This window comes from Micromys minutus (genome assembly GCF_963924665.1).
Source record: "Micromys minutus genome assembly, chromosome: 1".
NCBI classification, from domain to species: Eukaryota; Metazoa; Chordata; class Mammalia; order Rodentia; family Muridae; genus Micromys; species Micromys minutus.
In genome coordinates this window covers 123,781,011-123,797,484 of record NC_137969.1, presented here as the reverse complement: position 1 = coordinate 123,797,484, position 16,474 = coordinate 123,781,011, and the positions used below count along the sequence as shown (strand labels likewise).

At 43.4% G+C, this 16,474-nt stretch overlaps 1 pseudogene across 1 annotated transcript; it reads right to left on the bottom strand.

Moving 5' to 3' along the window:
* Positions 1-9,730: 9,730 nt before the first annotated feature.
* Positions 9,731-10,572, bottom strand: LOC308440323 (developmental pluripotency-associated protein 4-like; annotated as a pseudogene). Its single transcript has one exon. The product of its transcript is annotated as a developmental pluripotency-associated protein 4-like (transcript).
* Positions 10,573-16,474: the final 5,902 nt, after the last annotated feature.

The following is a 16,474-nucleotide window of genomic DNA, read 5'->3' as shown; positions in this document are numbered from 1 at the left end:
GAAGACGCATCTCCATAGGAAGTGCTGATCTACTTCCGAGGCTTAGTTTATTTTCATTCAAATTATTGTTTGCAAGTCTCTGACCCCAGGCTTTTATGATCCTACAGATTCATTAAAAGAAGAAGAGATGGTGGAAATGACTTGAACCTGCGATGCTTTATGTCAGCGATCCATGGAAAATACTATTTCACGTAAAAATCATCTCAGAGCTGGGAGCTTCTTTTTGCCTCGGCATCCTTAATTCCGGAAGTGCCATGTAACTACCGGGGAGGAAGAGCTATAAGGGCCTTGGCCGGCTGACAACCCTGCAGGCTACCATATAAACCCCGAAGGCAAGAGATTGTCCTCTCCGATGGGTTTAGGCTGCATCAGATTGACAATTAAACGAACTAGAACAGCACATATGGATAGAGATTTTTGTAGATATGATTAGGGATTGTCTTAGTCATGATTGGGATACTGTTACAGAATACCTTAGACTGGGTAGATTATACAACAATACTTACTTCTCACAGTCCGGGAGTCAGGAAGTCCAAGACAGTGCCACCAGAAATCACAGTGCTTGGTGAGGCCTCTTTTTTTCTGGTTTGCAGATGATGCCTACTTGATGTATCTTCAAATAATTGAAAGAAATATGTTTTCTGTTTATGTTAGGGGCACCATTCTCCCATGTTGTAGTAAATATTTAAATCTTGGTTGGAAGTTTCTATCCCACCTTTGATCATTCAGTTCCCAGATAAAAGACACACAAGTTTTATATTTATAATAAGCCCTCGCTAGCACTTGAGCTGGGCAGATATCGACCCCCTAAGCTATTAATTTCTATTTTTCTATTAATAACCCAAGTTACAGCTTGCCATGTTTCATCTGGGGTGCTCTTAACTCTAATTGACCAGCCCTCGTGGCCATGTTTAGATTCCTACCCCATGGTGCCCTCTTCTCGCTCCATCTTCTTCTACCCTTGTGGTCCTCCTCTGACCTCAAGTCCGGGAACCAAAACCCTGCCTATCATCTCTCTTCTACCCAGCCACGGGCACTGGGCATTGTTATTCACCAATCAGGGATAGCTTGGGGGAGGCAAGATTACATAGCATCACTTGGGTCTACATGAGGATTCTTTTATCCCTGAGGGCAATTAGACACATAGCAAGAGACCAAATCTCAATTACCCCAGAAGGTCATTTTCATGGCCTTACCCAATCCTAATTATTTCCCAAATTCCTCACTTCCAAATACCTTCACAGAGGTGTCTTAAACTTCAACCTATGAAGTCAGGGTGGCACAACCATACAGTGCATTGCTTTTCCTCCTCCCTCACTAGCCCCCTCTTTCCCTCTCCCTCCCTCTTTCCCTCCCTTTTCTCTCCCTGGATAGAAAGCTCTAAGCTCCAGTGTCCTGTCTGTCTGCTTCCTGCCACAGTGATACATCTTTTGAAACTATAAGCAAGCCCCCAGTTCAATGCTTTCTTTTTCTAAGAGTTGCCATGGTGATTGTGTCTCTGAGTGGCAATAGGACACTAAGACATCCCCTGAGGCTCCAGAAAGGGGACCATTGATACAATCAGTGAAACTGACTTCAGATTTGTGGCCTTGAGAGTTGTAACCTAACATTTTTGTTGGTTTAAATCACCAGTTCATGGTAAATGAATCCAGGCAGGACTGGATAAGGCCACAAGCCGAGAGGTGTCATGATCCATGAAATGAGTCAGTAATGACTGTACTCAGGGGACACTGGACAGACAAAGTTCACAGCTGAACATGGTGTTCAGGGAGCAGATAGATATTCCCTCTACCCAAATACTCTCAGAGTTTCTAGAAATTAACAAGGTCAATGACTTTAATTATCAGAAAGCTTGATACAACATGCTAGCTTTTAGTGCTTTTTCATATTTACCCTCTATGAAATATAAACACGCCATATAAACTAAAATATGTTAAAAATAGCAAGTTTAAATTTTATGTATACATTCTCTTCTTAACTAAAAGGCAATTTACACAAAACACAAGCATCAACAACATCTGTGTATATCTTCAGTAATATATTAACTGATGGTGATGTTCTATTTAACCAAAAATGTACTTATGCATTTAAAATTATCATTCACATAGTTTTGGACAAAAAAACCCCACATTTTTTTCTAGTGGAAATTACCCTAATGTGTTTTAAAATATGTAAACATGCCCTAAATATATCAGAGCGGTATTTGTGAAATATCACACATGTTCCAAGTTTACCCTGGTGATTATGATATACAGCTTTTAAAATTATGTGACTCTCTAAACACACACACACACACACACACACACACACCACTACAGATTTGAATCTCTAGTGTTTGCATGATTCCTTGTTTAGACAGTTAAGACACTGGGGATTTTAATGAATTTCCCAGAAATAAAACAAGCATCTTTTGGTGTTGGCTATGTTGGTACAGATTTTATTTTACACCATTTAAACTCCAGGGACTGAGTAGATTAATTTTTCAGATTTCTGAGGCTTATGTGCAGGACATAGAGGGGGTGGGCTTGGAAACCATTCCTGACATTCACAAAGTCGACTTCATGGAAGGAACACCCTTAGTCATAGATGGCATCATGTTCAAGGCAGAGAGTCACCCTTATCTATAGCACTCCTATTGCTTAAAATCAGCGTTCTCTGTTCTCGTCCATCTCCTCTCTTCCTGCTCTGAGTGAATCACCATGGCAACAAGAAGTCTAATTTAGTCTATGAACCCTGAAGCCGCATGGGTGCCTTGCAAGTCTTGCTTCTGTACTCGCTAGCATTTTGGACTTTGGTAGGATACCCACTGTGCCAGAACCTTAACATTTTTAAGGTTTTATCTCTGTGTGTGTGTACACGTGATGTGTGTACACGTGATGGGCGTGCGGATGATGCACCACGGTGAATGTACAGAGGTCAGAGAATAGTTTTATAAAGTTGGTTCTCTTCTTCCAGTGTATGTGAATTCTGTGAATCAATCCCAGGATGCCAAGCTTATATGACCAGCACCTTTACCCTCTGGCCCTTTCACAAGCCCAAGCCTCAACATTTTATCTGGGATGTTTGGAATATGGAGGACCTTTACTGTATGGATCTACTGTAGTGCTTAATAAGTCATTAGCACAAATTATGTTTAGAGCGGTAGGGAAAGGAGCCAAGCTCAACTGGACACCTCTCAGTTCCTCGAAAGCAGATTGCTCCATGCTTGATGTGTTGACAAGTTCCCAAATCCCATTATATGCACAGAGCTCAGCACACTGCAGGCAGAGTCCGTCTGTTTCTTATGTGTGGACTCATGCTAACCTTTGTTAGGGTTGCTCAGCTGTGTGTGTGTGTGTGTGTGTGTGTGTGTGTGTGTGTCTCGGTCGGCCTTGGGCTTACCCTCAGCTTTCTGCACTTCAGACTCCATGGGAGAAAGATCAGCATCCTTTGTAGCTTGAAGTCTGCTGTGGAACAGATCTGCTGCCATGAGAGCTCAGAGTCCTTGCAAAACGCTGAGTTTTGTGCTCAGTCTTTCTCCTCTTGCTGTCCGGAAACACGATTCCAACTGAGCCTGACATCTGCATTCTCAGCTACCCAGATCATTCACCAGGCCCTTCCCTGCACAGCGCTAACTTGCCTGTTGCCACTGACTCCATTATGCTATGATCTACGTCACAGCATGGTCTGAGCTCTGAGTATAATATATAATGACTACTGAACAGGTGAGCACAGCGTATGCGATGCCCTTACTCTGGGTAGCAATGATGCCAATACCTCCACAAGGTACTCATGCACTCTATGGCTTCGGATGCTTGGGAGTCTGAGGCAGGGGAATTACTTGAACCAGTAGTTTGGTGTCAGCTTTGGCAGTGAGACTTTGTTCTCAAAAGGGAGGTGGGGCGGGGAGAGGAAAGGGGGGAGGGATCTGCTTCTAATGATACCATGATATATTCAGACTTCAAAAAATATTGAAATGTGAAAGTAGTATACAGTGTAGAATTCATGAAATATGGCATTGCGAAAAGGAAAGTGGTTGTGTGCATAAAAAGGCGTTCAGTGCCTTCTCTGATTAGATGGGGAAATGCTTTCTTACAGATGCAGAGATGAATTTGAATATCAGTATGCATGAGCTCATAAATGCCATCCAGCCCTCGAATTCTCTAAATTCCCCATATGCAGTCACTGTCATTTTTCATATTTCACCTGATGAAGAATGACTTCGGAGATGGTCTGAATCTCACTCCCCTCTGGGCACATTTTATTTCATTGATCTACATTCCTGGTCCCTTACTCTCCCTCAGCCTCTTCCTTTTGTTCAAGTGTTATTCAATAACTGTAATCTCATTAAACACAAATCCTTGCATTCAGCTCAAAACACTAGATGCTCAGTGTGTCTGCCAATGTCAGACCTTGTATGTGATTGAGTCCAGGTTTGGACATCTAAACAAAGCTGAAATGAAGCCCCATCTTCTGTTCATTTTGACCAAAAGTGTCCCTCCAGCTGTTTCTGGGCTGCTTCATCTCAAAGGCGCCCCTTCAATAACAGGGGCTTTTCTGGGCAGTGGCTTTGCTTATGATTAATTATCATGAACCCAAGTTGGACCTTTGGCTTTCTGGCTCTTAGCTGAGTAGCCAAGATATTTCTCTAGACTGAGATAGTTGGCTTCAGTTCTAATTAATGATCAGTCGTTATCAGCTTAGTTTAGACTTTCTGCTCCCTGACTTTTTGGCTGGGTAGCCTAAACACTTCCCAGATCCAAAGGGCTGGCTGAAATTTATGTCCCTCTTTCTGGCACTGTCCTGATAATTCTGATGCTTTCCCGGATCCGCAAAAAGATTTTAATTGTTTACAGTCTTGATTAATGGGCTTGCTGTTGCTTTGATAGTCCATCATTTATAACGATAAGAAACAAAAAAACAAATGGTGTTTTCTATTACTCTCTGGGGCCCCTTGGTCGTCTATCCTTTCTAAGGAGCGACTATTTTGTTTCCTTTTTTATTTCTATTAAGTTACTAATAATTGCATTACAATTGAACTTTAAACTATAGCTATTTCTAACTCCCTGCAGTATTTATTACCCTGCAGAATTCCTCACTGTTATTTCAACTGTCTTTCCCAGAGTCTTCTGGTTGTATATCTCCAGCCAGCAGCTCACCAAGACAGTTCGTATCAGTTCCTTGCAAACGTTCCTCTAGCATCTATCACAAGACCCAGTGAGCCTTGTCTCCTTGTGCCCTATCACATAAATGAATCCCCTGGTCTCTGTAATCGTTCTCTGGTTAATTACTTCATTTGGCCAAGTAAACTGCCTTTATTCAAAATATGACCCAGTTTTTAAAAAATTCTTATTTCTGCTTATCAACTTGTTATCTAAGTTCTAGTTCATGTGGGGGTTCTGGGTACCCCACTAGTGTTTGTACAGACTGGTGGTGGTATGAATCAATGCCTCGTTAAGCAAGTATAGGTGACCTCTTCTCTCCCTGTATCTGTTTTCTTGTTTCCAAAAATAAACAAACAAAACAGTACTTTTGGGAGGTGGCATTTGTAAAGTCTTCTATTTCTAAGATGATGTTTGCTCATTCTAGTTTTATACAACATTTTCTTGGCAATGATGCTAGAAGCTAGTTTGTTCTCCATTATATTCGTGTTTTAAATCAACAGAGACCGGTGCCTATGGTTCATTAGTTTCTGTATTCCATTTCAAATAGCTCTCTGCATTTCCCGTTTGATGGCAATAGAAATTTCACACATGGTAGAAGCATCTCTCCATATGCCCCTCCCCTTGACTTCCTTTTTTCTCCAGTTGCATACTCTTTGATCTCACTCTCCCTGGGGACCTTCCCCTCCCTGCCTTTCCTCACTTCTCTCTCCTCCTCTCTGTCAGTTGATGCCTTTAAGCCCTCTTAGTTACCCCTGCCCTCTGATCCCTGGTACCCTAAGGGCCCAGTCCTTTAAGCATCACCACATAAGGACTGGTTGCTCCTCGTCTCTAACGCAGTTGTCTCCCCAGGGTTGGGACTGACGTTCTTTGCTTTTGACACTGTTTTCCTACCAGCCCACTGGCACCTCACATATCCTACTTACTCCAGACATGTCTATTGTGTGTCAAGCTCTATGCCAGGCACTGGCGACTCAGTGATGACCAAATCAGAGACCATTTCAACTCCCAAAGCTCTGACAGCTCAACCGAACTTTAAAGGAAGGACTTGCTGGTTCCTCCAACCAGTCAAAGTGAAGACTCACAGCCCTCACCTTCTGAGTGCCCCACCTCTCTTCCCAGATCTTTATTGCTTTGCTGATCATCTCATTCTCTTCGCTCTCATTCTTGGTAAATTATCATTCCTAACTAATCATCCACAGAACAAACACGCCATATTTAAGCAGCTTAGAACAACTAACTCATAATTCTAGGCCTCCCATGGATTTGCAGCTCAGCAAGTCTTTTCTGGGATGAATGGTGTCAGGCTGAACTTCAGGGTCAGCTACATAAATCTCTGTTCTTGGACCCACAGTGACCCACAGAAGGCACTGTGAGCAAGTTCTTCCTAAGCAGCAGGTGGACATTCCAACAGTGTACTGCCTCCAACTGACTCCATTTGGAGCCATCACATGACCAAGTTTAACCAACTAAGTCTGATTTCGTTCCATCACACAAAGGAATATGTGCTGAACATCACTTACTCCAGCCTGTATCCCTTTTCTTAAATGCAGGGCCAACCAGTCAGTAAGTCCTGTGAAGGTTTTTACTTCTATGTAGGACCTACCTCCCTTCCTCTGCCAGCCAGTGACTATGCAGTTTAGAATGAATCTAACACCACACCCCTTTCCATAACAGTTGCTGTCAAACTTTCTCCAAAGGATATCCTTTTAAACTCCTTCAGAAATACTTGGGAGCTCCAGAAGTTTGTTAACTTCACCAGCAGAAGCATGGTGACTGCTGATTGTGCCTTTTATGGTTTCTCTCTCTCTCTCTCTCTCTCTCTCTCTCTCTCTCTCTATCTATCTATCTATCTATCTATCTATCTATTTTTCTCTTTCTCTTCCTCCCTTTCTCCCCCCACCACTCCTTCCTTCCTTCTTTTTTTTTTTTTTCCTGTTTCTTCCTATCATTCCAAGGAAGGAATCACAATATTTTATTCTGGTTTTGCTTTCCTCCCTCTAGTGATGAATGATGGTAAGCATATTTTCATATTTGTTATCTACTACACAAAGACCTCTCTCGATGAAGTATTACAACTTCTTACACTTTCTTAAACCAAGTTGCCCTTTTTATTACCGACTTTTGAGAACTTTGAATCTCATGAATACCAGTTCTTTGATATATCCGTCCTCTTCAAATATTTTCTAAAGATCTGTGGGTTGTCCCTTTGTCCTCATAGCTATGTGTTTTGCACAAAAAAAAACCTTATTTTTTCTATTGTGACAAGGTCTGGTTTATTAATTTTCTCTCTCATCTTTTTAAACTGAAAATAGCTTGTTTTTTCTCCATACATTCTATTCTAGTTATGGTTTCCCTTCTCCCAACTCCTCCCAGATCTTCCCCACCTCCCCCTCTCATTGTAAAATAAACAGGCATCTAGAAAAGGCAGTAAAATAAAACAAACCAGAATAGGAAAAAAAACCAGACAGAAAAACAAAAGAACCAAAATAAAAAGCATAAGAAACATATATAACATGACGACACTCACATAGAAATCCCATAGAATACAAAACTGGAAACTATAATTTATAAGCAAAAATCAAGATTTAAAACAAAAAACCCAGACAAAGCCTTATGATGTTAAAAACAAACAAACAAAAATCTCCAAAATTATCCATGAGTTCATTTGTGTTGTCCATCCACTGCTGGACATGGGGGCTTCCCTTAAGTGTGGTTTGTATACCCAGTGACACTCTGTTGGAGAAAATTAATTTTTCTTCTGTAAGCAGTTTTCAGTTGGAGGTAGCTTCTGCGTTAGTGATGGAGGCTTCTGTCTACTTTCCCTCTCAGCGCTGGGACCCCATCTCTACTGGCTGGTTTTGTGTCAACTTGACACAAGCTGGAGTTATCACAGAGAAAGGACCCACAGTTGAGAAAATGCTTCCATGAGATCCAGCTGTAAGGCATTTTCTCAACTAGTGATCAAAATGAGAGGGCCGAGCCCATTGTGGGTGGTGCCGTCCCTGGGCTGGTAGACCTGGGTTCTATAAGAAAGCAGACTGAGCAAGCCAGGGGAAGCAAGCCAGTAAATAACATCCCTCCATGGCCTCTGCATCAGCTCCTGCTTCCTGACCTGCTTGGGGTTCCAGTTCTGACTTCCTTTGGTGATGAACACCAATTTGGAAGTGTGAGCTGAATAAACCCTTTCCTCCCCAACTTGCTTCTTGGTCATGATGTTTTGTGCAGGAATAGAAACCCTGACTAAGACACCATCTTAGACCTGTGCATGCTAGCTCTTTAGCTCATATGTGCATTAATCCTGCTGTGTCTAGGAAGCCTTATTTCCTTGGTATCTTCCAATCACTATTGGCTCTTACAATCTTTCTGCTTCCTCTTCCACAGGGTTCCCTGAGCCCTAAGGAGAGGGATCTGATGGAGACACTCCTTTAAGATGGAATACTCCAAGATCTCTTACTATCAGTGCATTGTCTAGTGTCTGTGACTGTTCTCATCTACAGCAAACAGAAGCCTGTCTGATGATACCCAAGCAAGATACTGATCTGGTTCCCAGGCTGGCATGGCCTGCTGGGTCCCAGGTAGTCAGTGTCCTTGGGGATCGGCAGCTGACACAGGAGATGGAGGGAAGGGGGAAGGCTGATTCCTTGAGGTCCCAGGGAATGGAGGTGAGGAAGAAAGACAGGTCCCTGCAAATGGTCTGCAAAAGAGGCAGGGTTGAGACTGGGGGACTGGAAATAGAGAGCAGAAAGGAGGGCCAAGACTTCCTACTGATTTTTTTTTCCTTCGTATGGATCTTGTTTTGGATATCATACCTAAGAAATCTGTGTAACATAAAGTCATAACATTTTTTTCTTACCCTTTCATTTGAAAGTTTTATAATTTTAAGGTTTACACTTAAGTTTATTATCTATTTGGAACAAATTTTGGTATAAAGTGGGACTCTTTCTTCTTCTTCTTCTTCTTCTTCTTCTTCTTCTTCTTCTTCTTCTTCTTCTTCTTCTTCTTCTTCTTCTTCTTCTTCTTCTTCTTCTTCTTCTTCTTCTTCTTCTTCTTCTTCTTCTTTTCCTAGAGCCACAAAACCAGATTTGGTGTAATATCTTACAACAGTAGAAAACAAACCCACATACTAAACACTAACAACACACTATAACCCAGGGAAGAGGACATGCAGAGGCTACAGGCAAAGCTAAGTCTACAGTTGACAGCCAAACTGGCTATGACCCCATTGCGTTGGTGACAGGACTAGCGACTGCTGTATCTGGAGATGTCGTACCTTTGCCCCAGGACCAACTTGCTGCCAAACACATAGGACACATTTTTATCGTCACACAAGAGTAGGCGGCCACTCCCAGAGTTCCGTCACCACGGTGAGTAGAGGTAGACCTTTTGGTGACCTCACTGGCGCTTTCTAAACCGCTAGTACTTAAGCATCAACTAACTTACAATATCCGGTGATTCCTGGACGAGATGGGCACCTTCAAAGGCGTAGGTGTGGATTTCCATCAGCCTCAGCTTTAGCCGCTGTTCTGCAAATCACGCACAAGAGCGAGTGACACCAACAGCTAGCCCAGACTTAAGAGATCTGTCCTTTATCCTTCGAGGCTCTCGGTTAAGACCTTGTTCCTATGAACACACTTGAGGCACAGAAAATTCTCCTCCAGGTGTGGGGGTGGAAATGTGCTGGCCAGCAGCAGGAAGAGGGCATTCGTGTTCCCTTTCTTATCGGGTACCCAGGCTTGTCCAGCATGGAACTGCAGTGGGACCCAACCACTCGAGGTCGTAGGAGGGCTTGGCCAACAAACCACACACCACAGTTCCCCATAGGTCTCCGATGTCTCACTGCTTGGCACTGCCTGGAACGTCTTCGCATTGGCTGCAATTCTGGCCCAAGAGGTGAACACTGCTGCGGAGACAGATGGAGTCACCACCGTGATGCTAACTTCCTCATAGGGCACAGGAGGGTCAACGAGAGCAGGTATCTGCTCCTCTGGTACAGTGACTATCTCCAGGGGAACTGTCACCTGAGAGTCTTCCCCAGGTTTGGTCTTCATTTCTTCATTTTTTTTTTTTTTCTGAGACGTCTTCAACCTGGCCTCTTTGGCTGTGTCAGGAATCTTCTTTAACTCAGGCATTTATTTGGGGAATCCCTTGCAAGGAGTCGTTTAAAAGCATCTAATTTCTGACCTTTGCTGCTCAGTCTCATCTCCTGGCACCATGCCCACAGACCATCTCGGTGAATCAGGTTCGCTGGGGGCAGATGCTGTGAAAAAGGAGGAACTGATACCTTCCCACCAGTGTGTCCTGGAGTCTGAGTATCTCGGGAGTTTTCCTCCTTTGGTTTACAACTGTTATCTTTCTCTGACTTGTTTGTTTGTTTGTTTTTTTCCATTGCTTTAGTCTTTGCAGAAGATGTGCTCAACTGACTGGACATTTAGCATTCCATTTATTCCCTCAGCTCTTCTGTGCCCCACTTCTGGAAGCAGCAGTATCCATCTTGAAATTCAATGAAACCTCGGAAAGAATGTTCTTCCAGATTCCATTGACCTCTGTCCTCATTCTGAGACTTACGTTCTTTCTTCCTTCTTTCCGTCCTTTCTTCCTTCCTTTCTTTTTATATCATATTAACATTTGTGATTCAGGAGAAAGTTATGGAAGGCTTCAGAAGACCACAGCCCATCACAACAGGGAGGGCATGATGAAGTGATGTAGTCTGTGGAAGTAGGGATCATGCAAATAGCTATTTACATGGCAGTGGACCAAGAGGCAAAGAGAACCTGCTGGGACCAGAAACTGGGCTATAACTTTCCAGGAGTCTTCCCTACTGACTTGCTCACCCTAAGCCCCACCTTCTGAGGGCCCCTCAGCCTCTCAAAAGAGTACTATCATCTGAGAACAAGTGTTTAAAATCTGATACTGTGGGAGGAACATTTCAGACTCAAACCATAACATACAGTAGACATTAGTTATTGTCCTCAACCTAATAAAACTTGTATTCCTGTCTAGAATTAACTTTCCTCCACAGTCCTATTATGGCTTCCTTCTTGCCAAGTCCTCCACGGCTGTGGGAGGGACAGCATGACATAGTTCCTACCGCTGGAGCAGAGCTAACAATGCATGGGCCTCTGCGAGTATTAATGGTTTGCTAGGTGTAAGGCTTGTTTGCATAGTAATGTATACGTTTCACTTCATGTTCCTCCTTTGGGAAATATTCTCCCTGCTAAGATTAATGGTTCTATGATAATTAGAAACAGCATGAGTCTGGGAGATTAGGGTGTGTCTGGTGTTCTTCAGCAAGGTGGTGAACACTGTGACCCTCGGGATAGCCTTAAAGGCTGTGGGAAAGAACCCTGAAAAAGTAAGTTCAAGGATACATAAACGGAATTCTTCAACTATGCAAATTGTAAAGATGCAATATGAATTGTATGAGGGGCTTTGTGGGCTGAGAGAGCAGAGGCAGCTGCTCTAATTAATCAGTGAAGGGAAAGGAATAATTTAAAAACAAGGCTTATGGTTCAAGCAAGAAAGGAGCACCAGGAAGTGAAGGAGTGAGGATCTCAGGGCAAGATCTCACCCAGCTAAGCTTATTGTTTGAAATTACAAAGGCAGGTAGATTCCAGAGTTCAAGGTCAGCCTAGAACAGATTGAGTTTAGGTCCAGGTGGAGAAGGAGTAGTGATCTCAGAGCCCAGTCCTAGCTATCTGGCTTACTGTGTGTGTTTACAAAGGCAGGCAAATCTCTGAACTCATTTGCTATGTTTTAAAAACTGAACATGTTCTCTTTTTCTAAGAATCAAGGGACTAGTGTCATAAAATGCTGAGTTGTGGGATAATCAAAAGGGAACCTGGGGTGTATGACTGAATTGATATGCAAATAAAAGACTGGGCTTTGGCCTTCAAAAACTGAGCTTGCTGGAAAAGTGATCTAGAGAGCAATCTCTGTCTGGAAGACAGAGCTGCTCCCATTTGCACTCATTGTTGACTTAGAATCATTTCTCTTGCCACTCCCAAACACACCTTCTTTAGGACTTAAAGCCGAGGCCGGTCCACTTGTCATACTTCCCCACTGTCAACTACTAACACTCCCAAGCTTCCATTCTAATTTCATATTCCCACCACTCAAATTCCAATCATGCCAGCATACTTACTATCTAAAAGGACAGTGTGCTACTGTATGAAGATTACTCAGGGAAGTTTTGACTACAGTTCTTCCTAGAAGTACAAGATAGATATTGAAGATGTGGTGTCCCATCTCTGCCAACACCCTACTTCTAAACTAGAGCTTCTGAACTTTAGGGGGCCAACACTGTAGGGCAGCAGTAGAGATGCTGACACTAGACCCTCACTGTCTTTGAGTTGACATGTGATACAATGCCACACTATTAACAGTAAAGTTGGGAAGGTAAAAGTCCTTGAACAGAAAGAAAGCCTCACTATGAGATGCTCATCCTAAATATACAGTCAGATGAGGGACATGCTTGCCTGTCCCCTTTGAGTTTAATCTTATCTCTCTGTTCTGAAGTCCCTCCCTTCTTCTTTCTCCATAGTTTCTGAGGCCCTTTTGTCTACCTTTTTTTTTTTTTTTTTTGTTCTCTTTTCTCTGTCTCCCTTTCCTCCTCTTCCTTCCCTTCACCTTCCGTTTCTTGCTTTCCCTTTTGGGTTCTGTCTGATTAGGCTAGAGAAGAGAACCAGCAACACAAACTGTTGGCATTCCTTCTAGGCTCTGCCCAACAGATACCTAGCAACCGCCTGGTAGGCCTGGCTTGCTATAAAGAAAACTGTTTGGCCTCTCTTCACTCTCTCTGACCTTTCTCTCTTTCATTGTCCTTCTGACCCCCTTTGCTCTCCCTGACCCTTTCTCTCTCTCCCCCTGCAAATGTTCCTGGCCAGCCTCCCCTCCTCCTTCTCCTCCTCCTCCTCCTCCTCTTCTTCTTCTTTTTCCCCCTCCCTTCTCAATCTCCCTTCTCGTGCCCATAAATAAACTCTATTCTATACTAGACCCCACCTATAGCTGGTCCCTCAGGGAGAAGGGATGCTTCAGCATGGGCCTGCAGAGGCACCCCTCCCATCTCACCTCATCAAACACTACACCACACTCTATAAAGCATATCCTTGGCTTTTTATAAAACACAGCACAAGCTATGCTTGAAAGGAGAGAATGGGGGATTCAGCCGCCCTCTGATCACACTTCAGAGTAAACTATCTAACAGACAAACAGTCATAATGAAACAGATAGGAATTCCACTCAATTCATTGTCACATTGTTTTTATGAATCAGATTAAACCTGACCCCCAGAGCACATACAATAAGATGGCAAGAAATTTAATTAAAGTGTTCTAATTAGGACAGTGGAGAGGAAGGCAGCAGCTTTTGAGAATTTGCTTTGATTAAAGGTCAGTTGGAAATTAAGTTGAAGTAATCTTGAAATACCCTAAGTAACAGGATTCTGGAGGGAGCCAAAGTCTAACTTTGAGCTGGTTAATGACATATAAAAGTAGATGTAGGGATAATTTCTTGTGTACTATGTGGATGCATCATTTGTCAATAATAATAATAATAATAATAATAATAATAAACCTATGGCCTACTAGCTATGCGGCAGAAATAGAAAGGTAAAAACAAGTTAAACAAGCTATGAGCTAGTGGGAACCAACCTAGTGTATGGCCTAGGCATTTAATAAATAATAAACCTCCAAGTTGCTTTTTCGGGAACTGGAACATGGGTGGAAAAGCTCACGGTTACAGGTTGACTTGGGAGGTCTGGAGGACTCGTGTCCCCCTTGATTGCATTCTCCTGTGAGTCCAGCCATCCGATGGCAGCGACAACTGGGAAGGTTGAGTTTGGAATGTGAAAGCTTGTCATTTCTGTCCTATGTGCGCATGTGGCTGGTGCACCACTGGAGATTAGATGAGGAAAGAAAGTACCACCTCTCTTCCCTTCCAGACCCCCAATGAAACTCCTTCTCCACCTGGGCTGCCCAACTGCCGGAGAAATCTGAGCTCACCCACCGTAACCTTCATCCAGGACCTCTAATGATTATTTCCACGCACTCTGGATCACACAGCTGACATGTTGCCTGTGTTCACATGATGATGCCTTTTCTTCTACTGTTGTAATTAATGTGAAACCTCCTGTATAAATGGAGGCCACAGGAATAGTTGCATTGTCCCATACATGATCTTTTCAGGTGAGGGAACAGTCATGTGGTGAGACCTCTTCAGCCTCCCATCTGTGACAAACAGTCTCATTGCTGAAACTTCAATGCAACTGACATGAAATATAGTTCTTCTTTTTTTTTTTCTGAGAGAGGAAGAAAAAAAAGCTAAATAAATTTAAGAGCTGACTCATAATTGTGATTTACTTCGGCTTTTTTAATTTGAACATTTTAATTACTTACTTTACAAATTGACTTTTAAAAGAATATAATAATAAAGTACGATTTACAACTTTGCTTCTGCCTTCTAAGGGCTGTGCCTTCTGATGTCTCTAAGGTGGGAAAGACATGTGGCCTCTGTTTCCAGTTATTCTTGCCTGTATCCTCTCTTACATCCAAGTTTCTTTCTCATCCCATGCGTGCCCTTGATGATGCATTCATAACTCTTAATTCGTGCAAACTAGGCAAGGGGTACAGGGAGTAAGAGAGAAGTCTTTCCAGCTTCCAGGGGATGCCAGTGGCTAACTGTCTTAGGGTTTTACTGCTGTGAACAGACACCAAAATCAAGGCAACTCTTATAAGGACAACATTTAATTGGGGCTGGCTTACAGGTTCAGAGGTTCAGTTCAATATCATCAAGGAGGGAGCATGACAGCATCTTGGCAGACCTGGTGCAGGAGGAGCTGAGAGCTCTACACCTTTATCTGAAGGCTACTAGAAGACTGGCTTCTAGGCAACTAGGAGGAGGGTCTTAAATCCCACACTCACAATAACACGCCTCCTCCAAACAAGGCCATATCTCCTCAAAGTACCACTCCCTGGGCCAAGCATATTCAAACCACCACACTAACCCTTCAGGCCTTGATGATGAAAGCCACTCCAATGTGAAGGACACTCTGACCACTGTCTCTGTGTCCTCCATTCAGTTCCTCAGACTCCCCAGCCCTGAAGTACACTATCCATCCCACCAGAAACCTCTGCTGGCCCCTGGCTTGTCGGCATCTATCCTGAGAGATTTTCCTGACAGCCAGAGAAGGCCCAGGCCGCCCAGCCTTGCTTTCTTTGTTCCTTCATGGCTCGTATCACAACTAGGTGTGTGTGTCGGGGCATGTGTCTGTGTGTGGAGAACACAGTCAGCCTCTGGTGTTGCTCCTCAGTTGCTATCCACTTCGTTTTTTTTTTTTTTTAATTTTTTGGGGGGAGGGGCTACATTTTTAATTAACATCTAATAATATCACTGTTCCCATTCCTTTTCTCCCTCCAGATGCCCCTCCCCCGAAGTCCCTTCCCTCTGTTCCTTCCATGTCTCAATCTTCAATTGTCTGCCTCAGTCTTTTGAGACAAGGTCTCTTCCTAGCTGCTCTGAGGCTGGGGATTCGGAGAGGCTGGATGGCCAGTTGTGACCCAAGGATCTGCCATGTTCACATCGATAGTGCTTTCAGGCACCCACCACCATGGCCAGCATTTTTATATGAGATTCTGGGGAATGAAAAAGTGAACAAGGTAAGCGTTTTTACCAGCGGAACCTCCTTGTCAGCCCACATCACCAGGCGCTATACTCCCCTTTGCTTTCAGTTCCTTGGCTTTATTTTCTATCTTCTCTACTCTTCCAATCCATCCACAGTCACAATAGTGAGCACTTAGGTTTGGGACGAACTCTTGTGCAGATTGGCTACAGTCCCTGGAATCATACCGAGGGCTCAGTAAACACCTGTCAAGTAAATAAATGTCCTCTCCAGAGGGGTTTGGTGCTCCAGGATGCTCTGAAAAGTCCTTTCTGCTCGATGCCAAAGTCTGCTCAGGGAGTACTCTAAGAAGGCCTGCTTCTAAGATCATGTCCAGAGGAAGATGCTCAAGGAGACTTTACAGGGACAGAATGAAGGAGTCCCCGGGTAATTTCCTCAATGAAGGGAATTGGCGTGATCTCAAAATAAATCAGGTGTGCAACACACAAACTCAAAGCTCGCCATTTTTATTGGCAGCTCTTATAAAATGACCATAACTCATATCAGGAAGCTTTGGAGGCATCATGGCACCCTCAGTAAAACACAGCACTGATCTTATTCCATAAAGAGAAAAAAAGAACGTGATGCTCTGTATTCTTGAGGCCAAGTCACTGAGCAGCAGCAATAGACAACGTCGTTCATCTTTCTGAGCGTGTGTTTTCCTGGAGTCTTAAGT